The sequence below is a fragment of the Amia ocellicauda genome, chromosome 10 (genome assembly GCF_036373705.1).
Source record: "Amia ocellicauda isolate fAmiCal2 chromosome 10, fAmiCal2.hap1, whole genome shotgun sequence".
NCBI classification, from domain to species: domain Eukaryota; kingdom Metazoa; phylum Chordata; class Actinopteri; order Amiiformes; family Amiidae; genus Amia; species Amia ocellicauda.
In genome coordinates, this window is record NC_089859.1 from 43,074,034 (window position 1) to 43,096,852 (window position 22,819).

Genomic DNA, 22,819 nt, shown 5'->3' on the forward strand with positions numbered 1-22,819 from the left:
CACCATTCCCACCATCAAACAAGGAGGTGGAAACATTATGCTTTGGGGCTGTTTTTCTGCTAAGGGGACAGGACAACTGCACCGCATCAAAGGGACGATGGACGGGGCCATGTACCGTCAAATCATGGGTGAGAACCTCCTTCCCTAAGCCAGGGCATTGAAAATGGGTCAAATACTTATTTCCCTCATTAACATGCAAATCAATTTATAACTTTTTTGAAATGCATTTTTCTGGATTTTGTGGCTGTTATTCTGTCTCTCACTGTTAAAATACACCTACCATTAAAATTATAGACTGATCATTTCTTTGTCAGTGGGCAAACGTACAAAATCAGCAGGGGATCAAATACTTTTTTCCCCCACTGTACATACATATATATGGAAAAGAAACATTACAAGTATAAATCACAATAAGATGTAATAAAGTACAGATAAACAAAATGTAATAAAATGTGATCTTTTTGAAAATGCAGGGACGTCACTGGAAAAGATGATGTCTGGATGGCAGCATATGTTGCTCCAAAATGTGTACATCTCTTCTGCAAAAATGGTGCCCTCACAGATGTGCGAGTTACATGACAGACAGACAGACAGACACTCACACCCACACACACACACTTTCACAGACAGACATACACACACACACACACACACACTCACTTTCACACAGAGACAGGCACACACACACACACATACATACATACATACATATGGAAAAGAAACAATACATTTATAAATCACAATAAGATGTAATAAAGTACAGAAAAACTAAATGTAAGAAAATGTGATCTTTAATACACACAAATATGTATGGCTGGTCGGATGCGTCTTGGACTCGGGTTCCTCTTCATTACGTATAACGCTTTTGCCTTTTGCTAAAGCTTTCCGTGGAGGGGATCGTGGGTGAGTTTGTACCATTTTTGGGAGGATCTGCCTTGTTGGGGCGGAGCTGTGATCCAGGTGAACAGCAGATCGGGCATAGGTGGGCATGTGGGCAGAGGAGTAGGAAGGCCGGTCAAGCAAATAAGCTTGCTAAGGTACACAGCAGCAGCAAGCAGCCCCCACATCCAGCCAGCCAGCCAGTCTGGCTGGCAGTGACTGAGTGGTTGACAGACGGCAAGCAACGGAATGTACGTGCTCTGTGATGTCATAGCAGTCAGCTGAGAGAGGCTCGTGATGTCATCGCTGAGCTGGCTGGCTGGCTGGCTCTGTGTGTGTGTGTGTGTGTGTGTGTGTGTCTATGTCTGTCTGTTTTTCTGTTTGTCAGTCTGTCTGTCTGTCTGTCTCTCTCTCTCTCTCTCTCCCTCTCAATTCTATTCATTTGTATTGTCAAAGCAATTGGACATACATACATACATATATATATATATATGTAGCGTAAGGTACACTTTTAAATTTCAATTAAAGAAGTGAATTCATAGTATCACCTTATCACGAATCCTGGAGTCTTGTAGAACTCAATTTCTGTAATCATTGGACGCAGACACCAATTCCAAAGATATAAATTGTCAAATTTATTTAAAAACAAAGACTAAATGTAGCACTACACTAACTATACAAAAGGGAAAAACTAATTAAAATTCAACTCTAGATCAACAAATCAAAGACAAATCACTTCCGTGACCAAATCAAAGACCATGGGATCACATAGGATAACACACAAATCGTTAAACAAAAAAGGTTATAAACACATTGACTACAATACCGGTTAGTAATTCTAGGAATCACTAAGAAACAGTTGAAAGTGCTAAATTGCAGTTTCAGAAGATGAAAAAAAACTGTAACTGATGGGATATGTAGTACTTTATACTCGAATGGTCTATGCGATTACACCCTGTTGGTGTTATTAAGAACGCCAAGTACCAGAATGCAGAGCGGGACTGTTTTTTGTGCCGTGACTTGTTGGGGGAAAAAGGCGCAGAAAAAACGGACGAGAAGGTGAAGGTAGTATGGCGGTGATGCACGCGTTGGTGAAGTGGGAAAGCGGGGTCGACAAAGACTCTTACAGCGTGATTCCCACTGCTTGCTTTCGCAATTTTGATTTATTCAGCATTGCTGATGATGACGAAGAGACGACTCGAAACTTCAGAGCAGAGTGGAGAGACACGAACAAACCTCCAAAAGGTGGATGGCCTGTCCATGAAGCGCAGATCATTATGACTGGTAACAATGTTTATTTAAAAAAAAAATAACATTAAAGTCTTTACATGCTATTTGATATATACAATCACAGTATATTTGAAATGAATGTTTAAGTTATTAATGTGTTGTACTTCTAACATACTCTTATAACATGGTAGGTGGTGGTGAGGGCGCTAAAAACTCGTCATACTTGACTGGCATTTGTAAGAACGATTTATTGTGTGTTGTGCTTTACAATAAAATCCCCCAAATCACAAAATAAATTAAACCAGATATAATTTAACTTCAGTTTTGATTCAGTGTTGGCTGTTCATCTTAATTTGTATGGTCAAAGCACAGTATTTTTATGACACATAAATATAATCCCCAAATATCTGTGGACATAATGCAGGGTTTTATTTATTTTATTTTTATTTTAGGAAAAGAAGGCGAACTAAGAAGAAAACTTAATGACCTAACAAAAATGCCCTGTCCTAAAATGAAGAGAGTACCTAAACCAAACAAAAAACTTCAAATTTCAGATGATAGTGACCTTGATGAACCACAGTTACCGGTGAGATAATTACTGCAAATATTAAATAAATGTATTGCAGGATTGTTTTTTTTTAAATCATTTTCATATATATATATATATATATATTCATTTTAAACTCTTTTTCTCTCTGAATACAGCACAAAATAAGAAAGAAAACCGATGGAGCATCAAGAATTAGATCCCGTCATATTCTACAGACATTTAAAGAGTCCAGTGAAGTTGTGCTACAGCAAAACGTTAAGCAGCTCGAAAAGGAAAACACAAGACTTAAAAATGAAAACCAATGTCTTCGAAACCGTATGGTTGATGGTAAGTTTTTTTATTTATAGCAAATAATTCCTTACCTTGATAAATGTTATTCTTCAGTAATTTAGATTCCAGAGTAATGTATTATAGTTGATCATACTGAAGTAATCTAGAACCACAATACAGACTCTTAATGTGCACTGTCTAATAGTTTAATAATACTGATTATTAAATAAAGTTTTTCAACATAACTTCATAATCCTACATTAATGACTATATGCATTGCATTAGACCTGGTAATTCTTGTATTTTATCTCTTCTATTTTTTTCGTAGCTAATGTTAATGACCCACAAAAAGGTCAGTTTGCCAATAACATAGAGCAAGTCTCTCAAGTATAATTGCAGGCATTGATGGTTTTGTTTTCACTTTGTATTAAATATATTACTAGAAATGATTATCATTTAATACTAAGGTTTTTTTCTCCAGAGATTCCAGACCTTTTGGACAATCTGAAAAAAATTGTAACAAAAGCCACATTTATCAGCAATGAAGACAAAAGTGTGTCACCATCAAGTGGCCCCACAGCAAATTGTTCTGAATCTGACAAAGAATCACCAAAACAGGTATAACACTCTTGGTCTACAATATTACAAAGACAAGGTAAAAATATATATATTGAAAACAAATATTGGTTGTAAACAATCTAATGATGCTACATTATCAGTTATATTCATAGTTATAGTTGATAATAAGAATGTAATTGAATTATGGGTGTCACAGATTCACTGACTTTATTATGTCTGTAAATTAATAAACTTAGAATTGAGACATACTGTGGTCTTTAATAACACATTTCTGTAACAAAATCACAGCCTTACTGATAATGTATTCCACTTAACATAATATAAGAATAGTTTGGGGATAAACTTGTTTTTTATTTACCATTGTCTTTTAGGTGGAAATATTCCCAGGCACTGGAGTTTACATTGACAAACTGTCCTGGATCCTTGCAGAGAGGTGCAGCACGAATACGTCATATGCAAGAACCCTGACGGTTGCTGTCTTTGACTTTCCAACATTATTAAAGAGCAATCTTCGTGGTGGTGGCAGCAAGAGAGATCCAACTTCGGAGAAAAAGACACCTCAGGATCGCTTAAAGGTGGAAGCCATATATGGTATGTAAATGCTGTTGTACAAAATTTCTAACTCTCCTTTTTAACTGTATAGAACACAAAGGGTTAGCATTTGAAATGTTCCTTTGGCCTTTGTTTTAGTTTCAGAGACTAGAGTTAATTTATTAATAAATAATAATACCTTACATGTAGCAGCTGGAAAGATCCCGAAGTGCTCTACAGACTCACTTCACCCACCACCCTCTGGGGTGCAGCCATTTTGTACCAGCAGATTACTACACAGCAGTAAAGGTGGAGTCATAACAAATTTGTTAGACCTGATTGAGGGAAGCCTGACTTAGAATTCAGCCACGTCACTCTTTCAACAACACCTTGTAAATCACCTTGGATTAATGCTTCAGACATATTAATACATAATAATAATGAATAGTGCCATGGGATCCTTGACAATATAAACTTTCATGTCTCATTTAAATTTGACTTTTGAGCAAATACTTCACATTTCAGTCCAGTTGTGCCACATCAATGTAATGCTTAAGCAAGGTATTAATGGAGAAAAGACTGCCTTTGCATAGCTGCTTCGCCAAGTACAGATTTTACTATGAACTAGTGTAAGACAAGTTTAAGAGCATACACCAAAACGTTTAAATACACCCACACACAAAAATGTTGATTTACTGTGGCAATATGTAACTAATGAACCCTTCTCAAAGATATGTGGTATGTTTATTCAAAGATTTTTATATATCTATGTGCAAGTCATTAAATCTATGTGATACATGTTTTTTAGGGGCTACCTTGAAAAAATTGCCCAGTACCCCAAAGAGTGTAATTGGTGGTGCAATTAACAGCAAGATAAATGAACTACGACACAGAATGAAACCAGAGTGAAGATTTGAAGAACCAGATCTGTATTTTTTGTTTTGTTTTCAACAGGGTTGGGGTCAATTCCAATTCAATTTTTAATTCCCTTTTCAATTCAATTCCAATAAAGAATATTATGTGAATGCAAAAAGTAATTGCAATTTTGAATTGATTTGTAGGAGGAATTGGAATTGAAAAACAGGAATTGACCCCAACCATGGTTTTCAGTGAGTGTTGTACAAATTGATAGGTCAGGGTTTCTGTAAAAACTTAATAGAGGCCAGCAGGCGTGCACGATCTGGGAAAAACTGCTCCACTACAACAGACCTCTTTCCCTTCGTTTTCTCTAAAAACCTCCTGATATCCTTCACTGCAGCTCTGACTCACCGAGGACGAGGAGGCGAGAGAGGAATCCGTGAAGCCGCCCTCACTGTCACTCCGAGCCGCGATGCTCCAGCGTGTAGCCGGACCTTTCCCCACCAAGCCGCTCGCTACCCCAGCTTCACTACTGTGCCACCACTTCTTTTACTGCCACTATTTACCAACACCGTCCGTGCTCCCTCCCAGCACCTTCTTAGTGCGTTTTTTCCACCCGGCGCCTCGGCTTGTACCGCCGAGCCTGGCCCTGCCTCCTCCTCGGCTACACCCTGTGTGTCTGTCCGCCCGTCTGCTGGCTGCTGAGGTTGTTCCTCGTCACTAACCAGCGCCCCGTGCACCGCCTCAACACCATCTCCCCCCGGCGTCTCGGTCGTCACTATCCCCCGCTGCCTCGACCCCGTCCCCCAGCTGTGCGTCATCGCCTCCGGGCAGCTCTTCCCCCGTCACGGCATCAGTGGTACCATCGGTCCGACCGGCGACTGTCTCCTCCGCCGGGGCTCGATCTCTGTCTGCCCGCTGCATCTGTGGCTGCGGGCCGGTGTCTCTATTCCTCCCCGCGTCGCCCCGCTCCTCCTCCCGCTCCCTGTCCAGCTCGGGACAGTTCCTCATGACATGCCCCTCGCTCCCACACCTGAAACACTTCATGGACTCCGAAGTAGCGAACACGACGTAGTCGGTATTGTCGATCTTAAATTTAAAAATGACATTAAGATCCTCATTGATGTTATTGAGGATCATATACAGCTGCCTTCGGAAGGACACGACGTGTTTCAGTTGCGGGGCTTTGCAGCCCAGCGGGACCCTCTTAATGCCGGACATCAGCTGCCCGAGCCGGTGCGGATGAACGGAGGGACGTTAGACAGCGTTACCTTCCGGGCAGGAGCAGCGAGCGGCAACACCGGGGTGAAAGTGTCGTCTAACACTGTGCCATTAGCCACTAGCTGATTGACCAGATCAGTGGTTTTTAAGAAGATAACAATGGCAGCAGACTTGATATTTTCACACCCTGCTACCTCCCCAACCGCTAACACACACTGCTCTAGGGGGCAGAACTGCACCGGAGCGATCTTGACTCCATGGCGTCGGGTCAGTTTTTCAAAAGACGCATTCAGGGGGTCCGACCCCCCGACCCGGGAAGAACTACCGGTACTCCCCCCTCCCCTCCCCTGTTCCCCCACAATAAGAAAAGCACTGAAAACAGAAGACAAAATAAACAAACTGAAAAAAGTAAAGCAACAAAAAAAACGCAGCCAAAGGACAGAGCTCTCAGCAGCACTCCCGCTCACTGCAGACCCCTCCCACACACTCCCAGCTGAGAGAGAGAGAGAGAGAGAGAGAGAGAGAGAGAGAGAGTTAGTGTCTGTCTGTCTCTCTCTCTCTCTCTCTGTAGATGCATCATAGGGAACATATGTAACAATCTCTCTTTTTGTTTACCAAAAATGAGAATGAACGTATTTCAAGTGGGTGTTGCCTTGGTTGGAAACGTTTTAAGATTATTTATGAAGTGTAAAGTGGATTTGTCTCAGTTCTCCGTAGTTTTCAATGTATGTGCCATTCAGTAGCGTTCATGTTACAGATGTGCCCTATGCAGTGGTAGGGTCAATAAAATGTCAGTAAAACTTTATTTTAGCAATTATGGAGGGGAAGAACTGCAAATAGCGGGTCCCCACTAATTATCTAACTTACCAACAACGTTTAAAATTAGGTCTTGCGAAGCTGCCAAATAATGCTGTATAATCGTATGTGTCTTCATACACCGGCTGCTATAGTCTGATAGCTTTGATTATATATACATATTTTCTCGTGAACCACAAATGCTATTTGCTTGATTTTTACAGAGTATGTTATAAATACCATTCTTATGAAGCCTGACAAATTGTATGCTGTAATTATGAATATTTTCAAATCATTTGTTTGTTTTTCCTAACATGTTACAAATGTTCCCTATGTGAAAGATGCATTATATCTTAATGACGTCTAAACAATTAAAGATATACAGATTATTATTTTTGGTAAAGTTATAATACATTGCTATTAACTATGTGTGTCAGTAAAAGTTTAAATTTCCTAAAGGATTTTTATTGATCTTGCAAAATAAGTGTTTAGGGAACATTTGTAACATAGAGGTGGGTTAGCCACCGGCTAAGGGCAGCGGCTCCGGCTCCAGCACCATCACCATGTCGCTGGAAAAGCGCTAAGTGAGCTCAGTGTAATGTCTGCTCTGGTGAGCTCACAGTGTGACCTAGTCGTGAGTTCACGTCTTCACTGGGTAGTCCTTGACAACTTAATTGACTCAAATCTTGGGCTTAATTGGTCAAAATGACCATTGGTTGAAGGTACTCAGGGACTGATGTGTAGAGAGACTTATTAAACCTGCAGGATTGTGGTTTTCCCAGATCAGAATTAACCAGATCACCACAAAGGAACATGGTAGGTGCTATTGCAACACAGATTACACAAATACATTGAAATCCAAGTTTGCAGTGGTCCTTGGGCCATTGTGTGGTGATCCAGATCACTTCAGCAGGAATTTTGCAGTGGTCTGGACTACAACTCTCTCTCTCTCTCTCTCTCTCTCTCTCTCAATTCAGTGCATTTGAATTGTCAAAGCAATTGGACATGCATGCATACATACATACATACATATACACTCACCTAAAGGATTATTAGGAACACCTGTTCAATTTCTCATTAATGCAATTATCTAACCAACCAATCACATGGCAGTTGCTTCAATGCATTTAGGGGTGCGGTCCTGGTCAAGACAATCTCCTGAACTCCAAACTGAATGTCTGAATGGGAATGAAAGGTGATTTAAGCAATTTTGAGCGTGGCATGGTTGTTGGTGCCAGACGGGCCGGTCTGAGTATTTCACAATCTGCTCAATTACTGGGATTTTCACGCACAACCATTTCTAGGGTTTACAAAGAATGGTGTGAAAAGGGAAAAACATCCAGTATGCGGCAGTCCTGTGGGCGAAAATGCCTTGTTGATGCTAGAGCTCAGAGGAGAATGGGCCGACTCGATTCAAGCTGATAGAAGAGCAACTTTGACTGAAATAACCACTCGCTACAACCGAGGTATGCAGCAAAGCATTTGTGATGCCACAACACGTACAACCTTGAGGCGGATGGGCTACAACAGCAGAAGACCCCACTGGGTACCACTCATCTCCACTACAAATAGGAAAAAGAGGCTACAATTTGCACAAGCTCACCAAAATTGGACAGTTGAAGACTGGAAAAATGTTGCCTGGTCTGATGAGTCTCGATTTCAGAGTCAGAATTTGGCGTAAACAGAATGAGAACATGGATCCATCATGCCTTGTTACCACTGTGCAGGCTGGTGGTGGTTGTGTAATGGTGTGGGGGATGTTTTCTTGGCACACTTTAGGCCCCTTAGTGCCAATTGGGCATCGTTTAAATGCCACGGCCCGTTGTTTCTGACCATGTCCATCCCTTTATGACCACCATGTACCCATCCTCTGATGGCTACTTCCAGCAGGATAATGCACCATGTCACAAAGGTCGAATCATTTCAAATTGGTTTCTTGAACATGACAATGAGTTCACTGTACTAAACTGGCCCCCACAGTCACCAGATCTCAACCCAATAGAGCATCTTTGGGATGTGGTGTGTAACGTTATGTTGGGTGTATTTGGATAAGAGTATTTGGACTCTGAGCTGAAGCACGGATCTAAAGAAGACCTCTCCCCCCCAAAGTTATCAGATTTCCTTAGCTCATCAGCTTGGAACTGGTTTGCATCAAAGTGACAGTTTTGGGGAGGATGGCACCGAGAAGAGGCCAAATAGTTTGTTATTCTGCTATGAGATGTCTGGAGAAAGGGGCCTGTGGGTGATAAAAACTCTTTGAAGTGGATGAGAGCCGAAATCCCGACATAGAGCTACGAACCCAGGCCAACCGGCATTTCCAAAAGATGGCATGGATTGACATCAGTCATAAATCCAAAGTCACAAAAGATTAAGTCTGTTTTAGTTACTTGTGATAAATTGTTGATATCCTAAGCGTTGGCATTAGAGTCATTAGGTGATTAATCGAGTACTGTTCTGTTGGGTTGTTACTGAATAGCCAAAACAATGATTACCCAAATGTCCCCATGTGAAGCATTGATTGTTAAGGTACCAGGAACAGAGATTCCTGAATTCCTTGGACGCCTAGGCAGTTTGGACTTTGAAGTAGAGTCGCGTCGAACTCAGTTGGCAAACGACACTACGACGCAACTCGAAAAAGAGTCGATAGAGGTGATGAAAGTTATGGCTAGCTTAGCACTTGCGAGCTCAAGGGTAGTGAACTGGATCATAAGCAAGTTTGAAAAACTGAAAAAGCTAGGAGAAAAGTATGCTAAAGCGAAAGAAGAAAGAGCCAAACGGCATGGAATGGTTTTAGAATTTGAAGGAAAGCTAGATACTTGTGGAAAACAAGTCATTGTGTTGAATGCTGAAAAAGAGGACTTAATTGAACAGAGAGAGCAATTAGGAAATGATTTAAGACAATGTCAAGTTGAATTGGAAACAACTCTGATCCAAGTAAAAGGTCTGCAAAATGACAGATGTAAAGCGGTTGAAAATGAAAGGATAGTTTTGAAGGACCGGGATGTTTTGGAAATGCGTCTTTGCAAAACAGTCAGGGAGAAAAATTTGGGCACTGTAAAAATGGAGATACTCGAAGGCGAGGTCATACATTTAAAAAGGGACAGTGAAGAAATGAGGAGAGTAAATCAGGTGCTTAGGGGAGAACTCAAATCAACTGAAGTTGAAAATGAGCGTCTCAAGCAACAAATAGGGGCCCTGAAAGCTGCCTCTTGGTGGGCTGCAAAGCTGACACCTGACAGCATAAAGGAACAGCCGGAACCGGCCAATGCACGGAGTCGCACACCGTCTCCACATTTAGGCCCCGGGTTGCCTCGTCCTGATCGTACCCCTCCCTGTAGTCTTTCTCCACCCAGGGTAAGAAGCTCGTCGCACAGACGAACTTCCTCTCCCGAGAGTCCAGACCGAAAGGTTAACATGCGCCAGTTGAGAGAACTGGCTAAAGATTGTGAAACCTTTAACCCAGCAGACAAGGAAGGAAATGTGGAAGCGTATATTAAGGACATTAAGTATGCTTTGAGTTTCTATCCTGAGGCTACGGAGAAGGAAAAGGTTCTCCTAATCCGCAAAACTACCTCTCGCCAAGTCCATTCTTGGATGGAGAGGCAAGGGTCCATGGTCTGCGATAGGTTTCAACGCTTGTGCAGAGCATTAGTTAGGGACTATTCCAGGTTCATTGATCCAGTGGCAGCAGTGACTGCCGCACAGCAGATCAAACAGGGTAAGCATGAGTCCCCCCGTGATTACTATGAAAAGCTTAGGAAAACCTATTTTGCGGGTCAAGATCGACCCGGGGCCGAGGAAGAGGTGAGCTTTAAAGGGTTGTTTGTTGCTAATTTGTTCCCAGCGATTAAGGAAATGATCATATTACATGCAGACGCAATGTATATGAACATAGCTGAAATTCGAAAAAATGGCACAGAAAGCTTGTGAAAGCAAGTACAATAGCACTTCTGATCGTAAAGATTCAAGCACCCAAGTACTGGCAAGGCGCTCTGAGAGCCCTATTTCTCCACTGGAGTTAGAGGGGACAGAGATTCAAAGAAGGAAAGAACCTCCCAAGGATGGAATCCAAGACACCCAGGCTTACAATAAAAAAAAGAAATCTGCTCCTAGCCTAGGTGGGTTAACTCAGTCTCTGAGCAATGTTGCAGTTTCTGAGCTACTGCTACGCTTAGCTCTGCTCCCTTTGCCCCCTCTTCCCAAACTGGAAGTTAGTAGCCAGGGTAAAGGGCCGGACTCGCCACCTAAGGAATGACTAGCTCTGGAACCACCCCCTGTCCCCGCCTCTGTGTTTTTGATTGGATGTGAGGAACAGCAGGGGGGTTTCTCTGACACATCAGCCCACTGGGACCTCCCAGTGGGGGAAGTTGCCTGCAGGCAAGCTGAACCTTTGGTGATGTTACTGGGTGATCTGACACAGAGAGGCAGAGCCAAGCAAGTTTACATAGAAGTGACCATTGAGAATGTGTGGGAGTGAGGAGCCTTGTTGGACACTGGGGCTGAAATTTGTTTAATGTCTGCCACCACAATGGGCAACCTGAAACAAATTATGGAAACCTCAGACCAACGACTGAAAGTGGAAGCTTGTAGTGTGAACATTACAAGTTACACAGAGACTAAGGCACAGCTCACTCAAAAGGCATTGTTAGAGTTCACCTTTGGGAAGATTAAGTTGGTTCATCCAGTTTATATTTCCAAATTTGAAACAGAGAAGTTGATCATTGGTCAGGATCTATTGAACAGGTTGTGGGCTCAAGTTGAATCACCAAAGCCGGTGGAATTGAATGACAGATATGATACAGCCACCAAGGTACAACTTCCCAATGAGACCATTTTTTGTGCATGTCCCTAAAGGGGGCACCGGCTTACCATGTAAGCCAACCATTCGAACCCAGGTCCCTACCAACTATTATAGACATAGTGAAGGTCAGGTGCCTGAATAACACCTGAATTCCCAGTCACCTCCCTCTGTTAATCAACTTCCACCTATTGGTTACCGTCAGTAACCATACTCAATACTGAGTAATACCAATTGTTTTTTTGTTTTAATGTACTAGTGTTATAATATGTAACCTGTATATGTGCTAGTATAGGATTGTCAATTTGATTGGAATACATTCTGCTTAAATAATGAACTATTAGTTTGTTTTCTTTGATTTCTCGGGGTCATGAATGGTGAAGTCCACTGTTGAATTCTGTTACATAACTTTGAGATAAATGCTTAACGTCTTATTTTGTCTTGAAGGGGATAACGTCCTAGTCGACCTCAGTCCCATTCAAGAAAGGGGGTATGTAGCGTTATGTTGGGTGTATTTGGATAAGAGTATTTGGGCTCTGAGCTGAAGCACGGATCTAAAGAAGACCTCTCCCCCCCAAAGTTATCAGATTTCCTTAGCTCATCAGCTTGGAACTGGTTTGCATCAAAGTGACAGTTTTGGGGAGGATGGCACCGAGAAGAGGCCAAATAGTTTGTTATTCTGCTATGAGATGTCTGGAGAAAGGGGCCTGTAGGTGATAAAAACTCTTTGAAGTGGATGAGAGCCGAAATCCCGACATACAGCTACGAACCCAGGCCAACCGGCATTTCCAAAAGATGGCATGGATTGACATCAGTCATAAATCAAGCCCCCCTCCAATAGGACACTGGGGGCTGAAACCGAAATCCAATCTCAAGAACTCAGGAACCAATCACCTATTGATCTGACAGACTATAAAGGACAAACAAGGCCTTTCTTTCTCTCTCTCTCTCACCTGAACCAGTAACTCGCTGCCACAGCTCAACCTGTAGCTCTGTTGCCCGAACCGGAACCAGAAACCAACCAAGTCTTTGCCGGCAACAGAAGAGTTAAACTGGGAGAAGGAGATTGAGCCGTACAAAGAATTATTTTAAAGGACTTTATTAAATAAAGAACTTTACAGACTGCGCTGCCCGCCTGTGCCCACCTGATCAGTGGAGTTTTACAGCTGGACAAATGACTAAGTCGACTGAATACGAAAGTGTCAGTCATTTAAATAGCTATTTGAGTTTTAAGAAACTTGACCCTTGGAACAAACAGGGCCCTGCTTTCCTCAAAGACTTTGTCTTCAAGTAACTACGGTGGAAACCTGCTTACAAAGAAGATTTTGTGCACAACCTTGGAGCCTTCAAACCAGTGGAAAATCTGTTTGGAAACGACTCTACTTTCGCGAAACCCCAACTTCCAGGTGCATCGACTGAGTGGAAGTTCTTGGACAAAGCCGAACCGGACTGCCTTTGTTCCAAACCACACGGACCTCGTGCCGTGTGCTGTTATCTGAGCCCGAAGGCAGAGAGGCCTCTCTGCGACGAAGTTCAGATAAGTTTAACAGTTTGGAGTTCATGATTCATGACATTTGAGAAATCAATTAGAAATGTTAATCTGTGATTCATAACTCTAGAATGTGTAATATCATTTAGTTTTCTTAAATATAAATGTGTGTTGCATTAAACTGTTTTGTTGATAATTTTAGAAATAAAATCTGTCAACGCCGAGAAATATCTTCTCATTCCTGTTTAACTGTTTAGTCTGAAATTGACACAAGTTAATAGACATTAGATTATTGGTGGCCCTGCCTATCCTTAATCATTGAATAATAATCAGTTAAGGGAAATTGTGGTAACAAGTAATGATAGGATCTTTCTCTGTACCTAAACGTTAATGAGACTGATATATATATAACGAGAAGTTACCTGACATAAATACTAACCTGCGTAGTTATTTAATGTCTGACTAATAATACTAACAAGAGACTCACCTTCATCTTACTAACTGGTATTGTAGTCAATGTGTTTATAACCTCTTTTGTTTAAGATTTGTGTTATCATATGCGATCCCATGGTCTTTGATTTGGTCACGGAAGTGATTTGTCTTTGATTTGTTGATCTAGAGTTGAATTTTAATTAGTTTTTCCCTTTTGTATAATTAGTGTAGTGCTACATTTAGTCTTTGTTTTGAATAAATTTGACAATTTATATCTTTGGAATTGGTGTCTGCGTCCAATTATTACAGAAATTGAGTTCTACAAGATTCCAGGATTCGTGATAAGGTGATACTATAAATTCACTTCTTTAATTGAAATTTATAAGTGTACCTTACGCTACAGGTGGAACGGGAGCTTCGTGCCCTGGATGTGCATCCCACAAATCTCCATCAACTGCAAGATGCTATCCTATCAATATGGGCCAACATTTCTAAAGAATGCTTTCAGCACCTTGTTGAATCAATGCCACGTAGAATTAAGGCAGTTCTGAAGGCGAAAGGGGGTCAAACACAGTATTAGTATGGTGTTCCTAATAATCCTTTAGGTGAGTGTATATGGAAAAGGAACAATATGTGTACATCTCTGCATATGGTGCCCTAACAGATGTGCAAGTTACATGACAGACAGACACTCACACACACTTTCAAAGACAGACAGACAGACAGACACTCACACACACTTTCACACACTCACTTTCACAGACAGACAGACACAGACACAGACACACTCACTTTCACACAGAGACAGGCACATTTTCACACAGAGACAGACACACAAACACACACAAACAGACACAGACACACATACTTTGACAGACAGACAGACAGACACATGCATATTATGGGTCTTTGTTGGGTAGTGAAATGGGTAGCATCAGTCGCAGTGTGGGTAATGTCAGGGAGCCAATCATAGTCCCCGTTATTTGCATATCGTGGCGCAAAGCATTCTGGGAAAAGCAACTAAACACGTTTAGTCATGTATTTGTCCATAGTTTACACATGAGATGAAAGAGACAGTATGACGTATTGAGCACCTGGGATTCCTCATGTGTATGTGAGGGGCAGAGGAACCGGATCCCAAGTGTGCGTCCCAGGTGCTATAGGTTTCAAAGCATGCAGGGGAATAGGCACCCCACCCTGACACCTATAGAAGACTGGATAGGGAGATATAAATAGCAATGGGGAGACTCTTGTACTTGGTGTGGCTCTATCCATATAGTGGGGCCAGCAGCCACTTAGCAGGTGTAGCAATAGAAGCTCAGCCTGGGGAGACTGGATTTAGCATTTCCTCTCCAATTTGATAACTATCCATAATCATTTCTGCAAAATACTTCTATGATACCTATGTATGTTTTTTACTTGTACTATATTATACTATCAAGTATCAGTGTACACATACAATGTGACCTGTTACATTAATACAGAGGCCACGGAAGGCCAGATCACTAATAGCCACTGTCCCCTGATATTACACTTTTTTACAATCACTTTGGCACTCATTTCAGAACCTTGATGTCATTTTTCAAAACTCTAGACACTAAACTCACACCCGATGATCAAAATGCACATTTTTCAAAACTCTAACACTTTTTTACAATTGCTTGGATACAATACACATCAACCTCAGATCATTTGTTCATTGAACTAAAATGACACAACTTAACATCAAAGTATTACCATTTCAAAATGCAATTCACACATTACATCTGAGATCACTGTCTATTCATTTCATTACAAAGATCTAACTATCAATTGATACAGCTGCTCAAAATGATAAGTGACTGTTGCATTACTCTTAATGCATAGTTTTATGGAAACTGACAAACAGTATTCCATGTTTCGATCATGAAAGTTTCAGGATAATGAGATCCATTGACACCAATAACCGAGGAGCATGGTTTCTTAGGGTTACCATAGACTTGACTGTGTCTTCTTGTTTGTGAAGGAACAGGACTGTGTTTTCCTGTCTGGGTTCCCGCAGGCTTAAGTGTGTTTGTAAACTGCAGCGTAGGTTTGACCTACTATTAGAAAAAAAAAAAAAAAGGAGCGCTAATTAATTGTTCAATATCTGATACGCCGGTGATAATATAAAATAACGTGTTTATAGTTTATAGAAGTTTATAGTGTTTATGGTAAATGAAGAAAAGTCATTAAGTCATACAAGTTCTATAAATGCAAACATTGAAAAGCATGTTTGTTGTTATTCCTATATAGGATTTAGTATTATTTGTGTTTTCTTGTTTTTTGCTATGTTTTCTCCCCTGTCGTTTATTGTTATTTTGCGGGCTTGCACGCCTTGGTTGTTGTGTACAAAACGATACATAGAAAATGGGAAAACGTGTTACTGTGTGGGAACAGCTCTAGTAAGACGGGCGACCCGCCACTTAAAGGTACACATGTAAGGTACATGTATGATAACTATGGAGTGAAGCGGTGCGTTTGACTGGACAATAGGTGACAGAAAATTAAGGTTTCCAGAAGATGGGACTTTTGATTCAGATAGACTTGAGCACCTAAAAACGGTTTTGCAAAATAGGAATACAAAGCATTAAGAAATGAGAAACCAAAGCTAGCTATCTTAAAACATTTGTTAGAGAAAAGAAAGAAAAGACAACAGGCATAATTCAATCTGAATGCCCCGAAGACAAATTAAAAATATATATATATGTTTTTCAGTATAAATGACAGTCCTCAAGATACTGAAGGAAAATTACTAGATAAGTAATAAATAAGGGTAGTTTGAGACACTGCAGGTCAATATAACATGCCAACCAAAACCATGGTATCTGAATTTACTATGGATATAAATTAATATGTGTCTCTTTGTATGTTTGTACGTTTTCAGTTTGCGCAAGGTAAATGTCCATATTTTGACTTTTTCATGTACTGTATAGTCCAGAATATGACTAAGAGAGTCATAAGTCACAAATAGTTACAGAATGATAGCTAAAAAACGCCAGTTAAATATGTTGTAATAACAGACCTACAAGAAAGTCAGCATTTAACTGTACACAGAATGCTATTGCAAACAGAAATAATAATACAAAATTAAGTTATTTAAATAGGTCTTACGAATACAGAAGTTAAAAGTAACATGTTAGAAATGGAATTAGAGCCAAATTTAGAAATAGGAATCCGAGGCAACCACAAACATTCGGTGAAGGTTTCTTACATATTGATAAATAGATAACCAGATACTCCAGGAAATTAACGATGTGCTCATTTGGAAGCTATGAGTTCCACAATGAAGAGTTTTTAAATCCCTAGAAATAGATCCCTAAATACAATGTGTAGGTAAGAAATTAACTATTGATCAGTTCAATCTGGATTCGGGAACAGTTCTTCTGAACCTGTACTGGTGTAGATTGGACTTCAATAGGAGGAAGTGACACAATAAAGACATGAGCCGCGCAGGAGGACAGTCTTAGTGCCCACGCAGGTTCTTAGTTGGGGAAATCATTGACTGGACACATTTTTTGAAAATGTGCTTTCCTGAAGTACCTGGACATCATTATTGAGATCAATGAAAAGGCTTATTTTCCAAAGATTAAATACATTCATTAACTACAATAATGTAGTGAAATGTATATAAATAGTAATAATACAAATCGATCAAATATAACTTGCATTTTCTTGTAAGAAATTAGGAATAGGAGAAAGAACAGCTGTTGGGATGCAGTGCGATGTTATCCAAAATTGAAAGCGGTTGAGAAAGGAGAGTTTGTTCTGTGTGAGACAAATGTACTGCCACGAGAGACTCTGATGGTGATTGACTGGAATATGAGGGAAAATAATGAAGTTACTACAGGTATAACTAAAGGTGTAACATAACTAATTTAATGAAACATAGTCATGGCAAGTTATAAAACTGTTTGGAAATAGTCCTTTCACAAACAGAAATACCCTATCAATTAGGAAGAGGGGGGCAGGGGGCAAGGGCCGTATGTGCTCCTCTGCTCCCCCTGTTCGCCTGAGCAGACAAGCAGCCTGAGATGAGAGAGAGAGAGAGAGAGAGAGAGAGAGAGAGAGAGAGAGAGAGAGAGAGAGAGAGAGAGAGAGAGAGAGAGAGAGAGAGAGAGAGAGAGAGAGAGAGAGAGAGAGAGAGAGAGAGAGAGAGAAGTCAGAGACAAGGCAGAGACTGTAAGTACGTGTAAGGGTTCATAACTTATTACAAACAGAGCAAGAGTGTAATGAATGGTAATTTACACTGCTTGTATTAATAATGATAATAATATTGATGTTGATACAGACGAATACATCACATACTAGATGACAACCGCATAAAACTAATAATAATGAAAATAGGAATAATAGGAGTATGGAAATAATTTCAAATTATGGTTTATTGGTAAAAAATGAATTGAGAAACAAAGATTAATAACTGCCATCATTTACCCAACTACTATTAACTATGGTGTTGAAGGAGCTGCTGTAATAGTTATTGTAATGTTCTCAGGTATTTAAGTTAGATAAAAGGACAAAGATAAGCACATTGTTTTGAAACTTTGACAACTCCACACAAAAAGAGTATCTACACTAGGAAGTAAAGCTGATTCAATAAACACAGGAGATATGATGCTGCTGACGACAGCTGAGTGCTGTACTGAAATAATTTGATAAATGAGATAAATTGGAATCAAGATTATTATTATTTTGAATTGTCCCTTTACTAGAAACCTTATAGATTGTGCGAATGTCAACTAATGTGATAGAGATGCCTTTTATAAGGACGATCTCTGATGTTGTGTGAACCACACATTGTGTCTTCAGACTGATTTATTCCACATGGCAGATATGCATATTATGAATCGTGTCCTGAAGGAACCGATGTCTGACCCATATGGAGAAGATGCTGGTGTTCTTGTTGAGACACAGTAGGCCGAGGGCGCGGCTTTAAAGACAGCCTCACAGCAACTTGAACAGACCAATGCTGAGGTCCACTACGCTGAAGTGATGCTTGACTCAGTGGAGAAATAAGTTAAAATACTATAATTAAAGGTTTTCCAGATTATAGGAATCTACAATATATTGTGAAACTGCTCAGATGACGTCCGCAGTAGCACATATTCTTCTATTGATAGTTTAATTTATAATGTACTATTAGTGGAGATGTCACATTATTCAAATGAATAGAATGACAGCCATGAAGTCAGAATCAGTCCATTGCCCTTCACTTAAGATTTGTACAATGTATAATGTTTATAAATCAAAACGCAACAAATATATGTACAATACAGTTTACAAACTGAATTTGTAAAAAAGAATGTTTTGCTGACTTTTGTATTCTCTTTGAAGCAACAAAATGTATGTGTTATGTATGTCGTAACTAGGGTTTGACTTTTATGACCTGGGGCTGGATGAAATTTAATTTGAGATGCACTGTAAAAGCTCCAGGAAATTGCAACTGGCCACTGCACCTTCCATAAGAGAGCTCAAACATTTGCTAATGCATTGGTTGCCTCACAGGCACTCTTTCCCTGGTTTGCCCATGTGGCGCATGGTGTTGGCCACACGGGCAAAGGGGGGATGTGTGCATCAGTCTTTTAAATTGGTTTGCCCCAGGTTTTATAGTAACAGCTTAGCAATATTGTAGAACTTGCCACATTTGTCAAGCTCATAATCCTGCAATATGCAAATAGATTGTGTTCAAAAGCTTAAATGTTGTGGATATGAATATATACTTGTAATAATATATAGGTGTTCTAAATGGGTTGAAGCCTATCCCGTAGGAAGGCTGAAGTAGTAAAAGTAGCAAAAATACAGTTAAGGGATGTTATATGTAGATTTCGCATTCCAGGGAAATTTCCAGTGATAGGAACACTCACTTCACTGGGACAATAGTGCAGGAACTATGCAAAGCCCTGCGAGGTAAACAACATTTTCACTGCCCCATCAGGCTCAGTCAGCTGGAGCAGTGGAGAAACAAAATGGGATATTAAAGAATAAGCTGTCTAATATGCAAACAAACAGGACTCAAACGTCCAGATCCCCTTCCTATAGTCCTAATGACAATGAAATCGTCAGCAAATTGAGAAAAACAGGTCTTTCTCTGTGTGAGATTATTATGGGATGACTTATGAGACTCTCCATCACTCCTCCATTGTCTGTAAGGGAAATGGACATCCACTTGATGGATGATGCTCTGTTGTCTTTTTGTATGGGACTAACACGTGCTTTCTAAGCTGTCCATTCACAGATGAAAGCCGCCCAGACTGAACCATCCCAGCAGGTTTACCACCCCTTCCAGCAAGGTGACTGTGTATATCAAAGCACACAAGAGAAAGTCCTCCCAACAGCCCAGGTGGACAGGGCCCTACCAGGTGCTCCTGACCACCCACACAGCTGTGAAGTGCCTAGGAACGACGACATGGATCCACTCCTCACACTGCAAACTTGCCAATCGAGGCGAACAGCACAACCCTGGTGGAGAACAGAGGGATAAAGGAATTGTTCTTCCACATCAGATTTGACATTACTGTATGTATGCAGGCCCTTGTAATTGCTTTTCCAATACTGCCAACTGGTTATTGATGATTGATTTCACATTGTGGTACGAGTATCGAGTGAAATGAGTGCTATCCACCTCAACAACACAGCGATAACATGGAGCCGGCAGGTGATCCAGGTCACAATAGAGGTCAAGCAGTGGGAGGAGGAAGACGTGGTGGTCAAAGGTGTAGCGTAAGGTACACTTATAAAATTCAATTAAAGAAGTGAATTTATAGTATCACCTTATCACGAATCCTGGAATCTTGTAGAACTCAATTTCTGTAATAATTGGACGCAGACACCAATTCCAAAGATATAAATTGTCAAATTTATTCAAAAACAAAGACTAAATGTAGCACTACACTAATTATACAAAAGGGAAAAACTAATTAAAATTCAACTCTAGATCAACAAATCAAAGACAAATCACTTCCGTGACCAAATCAAAGACCATGGGATCGCATATGATAACACACAAATCATTAAACAAAAAAGGTTATAAACACATTGACTACAATACCGGTTAGTAAGACGAAGGTGAGTCTCTCATTAGTATTGTTAGTCAGACATTCAATAACTATGCAGGTTAGTATTTATGTCAGGTAACTTCTCGTTATATATATATCAGTCTCATTAACGTTTAGGTGGAGAGAAAGATCCTATCATTACTTGTTACCACAATTTCCCTTAACTGATTATTATTCAATGATTAAGGATAGGCAGGGCCACCTATAATCTGGTGTCTATTCACTTGTGTCAATTTCAGACTAAACAGTTAAACAGGAATGAGAAGATATTTCTCGGCGTTGACAGATTTTATTTCTAAAATTATCAACAAAACAGTTGAATGCAACACACATTTATATTTAAGAAAACTAAATGATATTACACATTCTAGAGTTATGAATCACAGATTAACATTTCTAATTGATTTCTCAAATGTCATGAATCACAAACTCCAAACTGTTAAACTTATGTGAACTTCGTCGCAGAGAGGCCTCTCTGGCTTCGGGCTCAGATAACAGCACACGGCACGAGGTCCGTGTGGTTTGGAACAAAGGCAGTCCGGTTCGGCTTTGTCCAAGAACTTCCACTCAGTCGATGCACCTGGAAGTTGGGGTTTCGCGAATGTAGAGTCTTTTCCAAACAGATTTTCCACTGGTTTGAAGGCTCCAAGGTTGTGCACAAAATCTTCTTTGTAAGCAGGGTTCCACCGTAGTTACTTGAAGACAAAGTCTTTGAGGAAAGCAGGGCCCTGTTCGTTCCAAGGGTCAAGTTTCTTAAGACTCAAATAGCTATTTAAATGACTTTCGTATTCAGTCGACTTAGTCAATTGTCCAGCTGGATGGCTGGGCACAGGCGGGCAGCGCAGTCTGTAAAGTTCTTTATTTAATAAAGTCCTTTAAAAGAATTCTTCGTACGGCTCAATCTCCTTCTCCCAGTTTAACCCTTCTGTTGCTGGTAAAGACTTAGTTGGTTTCTGGTTCCGGTTCTGGCAACAGAGATACAAGTTGAGCTGTGGCAGCGAGTTTCTGGTTCAGGTGAGAGAGAGAGAGAGAGAAAGACTGTCCGCTGTTCCTTATAGTCTGTCAGATCAGTAGGTGATTGGTCCCTGAGTTCTTGAGATTGGATTTCGGTTTCAGCCCCCAGTGTCCTATTGGAGGGAGGCTTTATTTATGACTGATGTCAATCCATGCCATCTTTTGGAAATGCCGGTTGGCCTGGGTTCGTAGCTCTATGTCGGGATTTCGGCTCTCATCCACTTCAAAGAGTTTTTATCACCTACAGGCCCCTTTCTCCAGACATCTCATAGCAGAATTCCAAACTATTTGGCCTCTTCTCGGTGCCATCCTCCCCAAAACTGTCACTTTGATGCAAACCAGTTCCAAGCTGATGAGCTAAGGAAATCTGATAACTTTGGGGGGGGAGAGGTCTTCTTTAGATCAGTGCTTCAGCTCAGAGCCCAAATGCTCTTATCCAAATACACCCAACATAACGCTACATATGTATGTATGTATGTATATATGTGTAGAAGGAAAATTAGAAATTATTTTCTTACACCTGTTTTTCTCTCTTGTATACTTAAGAAAGATACGGTCAAGCTAGAAGGTCAGCCCAGAAGATAGTTTGATTTCTGTTTGTTATTTACGATGAGAACCTTGGAGACATTGTCAAACGGTATGACCTACGTGCCTGTTCCCTAAAACCATGTGTTGACCTATGAACTCTGTTCTATAATGATATATGTTCTGCTTAGTTAGCCTTTAAGATAACATAGTAATGACTTTCTAGCATGTATGGATGTATGTATGTATGTATATATATATATATATATATATATGTATGTATGTCCAATTGCTTTGACAATACAAATGAATTGAATTCAGAGGAAGAGAGAGAGAGAGAGAGAGAGACAGACAGACAGACAGACAGCTCAGCGATGACATCACGAGCCTCTCTCAGCTGACTCCTATGACATCACAGAGCACGTACATTCCGTTGCTTGTCGTCTGTCAACCACTCAGTCACTGCTAGCCAGACTGTCCCTAAGACAAAGTGTACAATACTTCAATTATATCTCCTCCAGACTGAAAGAGAGTATTAAGAGCTACGATGAAGTTACCCAAGTGACGAAAAA

At 40.5% G+C, this 22,819-nt stretch overlaps 1 non-coding gene across 1 annotated transcript; it reads left to right on the forward strand.

The window, feature by feature from the left end:
- Positions 1-831: 831 nt before the first annotated feature.
- On the forward strand, positions 832-946 carry LOC136762295 (U5 spliceosomal RNA). The gene has a single exon (XR_010820500.1). It is a non-coding gene; the product is annotated as a U5 spliceosomal RNA (small nuclear RNA).
- The last annotated feature ends 21,873 nt before the right edge of the window (positions 947-22,819 follow it).